The sequence below is a fragment of the Triticum dicoccoides genome, chromosome 5B (assembly GCF_002162155.2).
Source record: "Triticum dicoccoides isolate Atlit2015 ecotype Zavitan chromosome 5B, WEW_v2.0, whole genome shotgun sequence".
Classification (NCBI taxonomy): domain Eukaryota; kingdom Viridiplantae; phylum Streptophyta; class Magnoliopsida; order Poales; family Poaceae; genus Triticum; species Triticum dicoccoides.
This window is the reverse complement of record NC_041389.1, coordinates 558,197,475-558,200,299: the sequence shown is the minus strand read 5'-3', so window position 1 is coordinate 558,200,299 and position 2,825 is coordinate 558,197,475.

Below are 2,825 nucleotides of genomic sequence, written 5' to 3'. Positions count from 1 at the left end.
AGAAGCTGATGCAGCATTTGCCGAGCTAAAAGCTCTGCTCTCCACCCAGCCGGTGCTTGCTGCTCCAATCAGCAAAGAGCCTCTGTTGCTCTATATCGCAGCCACAGGACAAGTCGTCAGTACTGTGCTTACGGTCGAGCGGGAAGAAGAAGGAAAAGCTTTCAAAGTTCAGCGTCCAGTGTATTATTTGTCTGAAGTCTTGACTCCATCCAAGCAAAGATATCCTCATTATCAGAAGCTTGTGTATGGAATATACATGACCACAAAGAAGGTTGCTCATTATTTCTTTGATCATTCCATCACAGTCGTCAGCGATGCTCCACTATCAGAGATTTTGCACAACAGAGATGCAACTGGTCGAGTGGCTAAATGGGCGATTGAACTTCTTCCCCTTGATATCAAGTTTGAGGCAAAGAAAGCCATTAAGTCCCAAGCAATAGTAGATTTCCTCGCCGAGTGGATTGAACAGCAGCAGCCGACTGAAGTTCACTCGGAGCATTGGACCATGTTTTTTGATGGCTCTAAGATGTTGAATGGTTCCGGTGCTGGGGTTGTCCTGGTTTCCCCCAGAGGAGATAAGCTCAGATATGTGCTCCAGATTCACTTTGATTCCTCCAACAATGAGGCAGAGTATGAGGCCCTCTTATACGGATTGCGCATGGCCATTTCACTCGGCGTCGGTCGCCTGATGGTCTATGGCGACTCAGATTTAGTGGTCAACCAAGTGATGAAGGAGTGGGACGTGAGAAGCCCAGCCATGACTGGAGACTGCAGTGCAGTGAGGAAGCTGGAAAAGAAGTTCGAGGGGTTGGAGCTCCATCATATACCCCGACTGAAAAATCAAGCAGCTGATGATCTAGCAAAGATAGGTTCCAAGAGAGGAGCCATTCCGAGTGGTGTGTTCTTGGAGCATATACACACTCCGTCAGTCAAAGAAGATCCTTTCACCGAAGAAGCTCCACAGCCCAAGAGTGCCACGGATCCGACTGAGGTTGAAGTCCCAGCAGTGGTCGACTTGGTCATGGAGGTCTTGGTGGTCATTCCCGACTGGACAGTTCCGTATATCGCGTATATCCTGAGAAAAGAGCTCCCGGAGGATGAGGAAGAGGCTCGACAGATCGTCCGTCGATCTAAAGCCTTTACCGTAATCAAAGGACAGTTATATAGAGAAAGCGCGACTGGAGTTGGTCAGAAGTGCATAACACCAGAAGAAGGTCGAATCATCCTTAATGATATCCACTCGGGAACCTGTGGTCATCATGCGTCCTCTCGGACCATCATGGCCAAAGCATACCGAGCCGGATTTTACTGGCCGAAAGCGAATGAGATGGCAAAGGAAATAGTGGATAAGTGCGAGGGATGTCAGTTCTACTCCAATATGTCGCACAAGCCTGCATCAGCTCTGAAGACCATTCCACTCGTCTAGCCTTTCGCAGTATGGGGGTTGGACATGGTCGGTCCTTTGAGAACAGGTCGAAGTGGCTTCACGCATGTACTGGTGGCAGTCGACAAGTTCACCAAATGGATTAAGGCTAAACCAATCAAGAACCTTGACACCGGTACTGCTGTTAGCTTCATCAGGGAACTGATATTCAGATATGGAGTCCCACACAGCATCATTACGGATAATGGGTCGAACTTTGACTCGGAGGAATTCAGGGATTTCTGCAACTCTCAAGGCACACGAATCGACTACGCTTCGGTCGCCCATCCGCAGACGAATGGACAAGCAGAGCGAGCCAATGGCCTGATTCTCAAGGGATTGAAACCCCGACTGATGCGTGATCTCAAGCATGTAGCTGGAGCATGGGTCGACGAACTTCCCTTGGTGCTTTGGGGACTGCGGACCACACCTAATCGGTCGACCGGAAGAACTCCATTCTTCTTGGTCTACGGAGCTGAAGCAGTCTTGCCGAGTGATCTTCTCCACAATGCTCCTCGAGTTGAGATCTACAACAAAGCAGAAGTTGAACAAGCGCGGCAGGACACAGTCGACCTTTTAGAGGAAGAAAGGGAGATGGCTCTGATCCGATCGACCATCTACCAACAAGATTTGCGTCGTTTCCACGCCAGAAATGTGAGGGGTCGAGCCTTCCAGGAAGGAGATTTAGTTCTCCGAGTGGATCAGAAGAAACCACACAAGCTTGCTCCTTCTTGGGAAGGACCCTTCATCGTCACCAAAGTTCTCCACAACGGGGCGTACCGTCTTTACAACGTCGAACATAATATCGACGAGCCCCGAGCTTGGAACGCGGAACTACTCCCGCCATTCTACACTTAAGTTTATCACTCGGATGAGTTGCAATAAAGTACTCCTGTAGTTCATGGATTTCAAAATAATAGTGTCATAGTTCCTCCATAATTTTTGTCACTTTTTATTTTTGTCCAATAAAATTTTCCCCTCAGTGGGTGACTTAGCCGCGAATCCGTTTCGCCTAAGTTTGTAAAAATCCTTACCGAGTGGTGAGCCAGACTCCCACTCGGAGGCTTAGCTGCGAATCCGTTTCGCCTAAGATTAAATAAAATCCTACCGAGTGGTAAGCCAGACTTCCACTCGGAGGCTTAGCTGCAGTCCAAGTACTCGCCTAAGTTATAAAAATCCTACCGAGTGGTAAGCCAGACTTCCACTCGGAGGCTTAGCTGCAGTCCAAGGACTCGCCTAAGTTACCAAAATCCTACCGAGTGGTAAGCCAGACTTCCACTCGGAGGCTTAGCTGCAGTCCAAGCACTCGCCTAAGTTATAAAAATCCTACCGAGTGGTAAGCCAGACTTCCACTCGGAGGCTTAGCTGCAGTCCAAGGACTCGCCTAAGTTACCAAAATCCT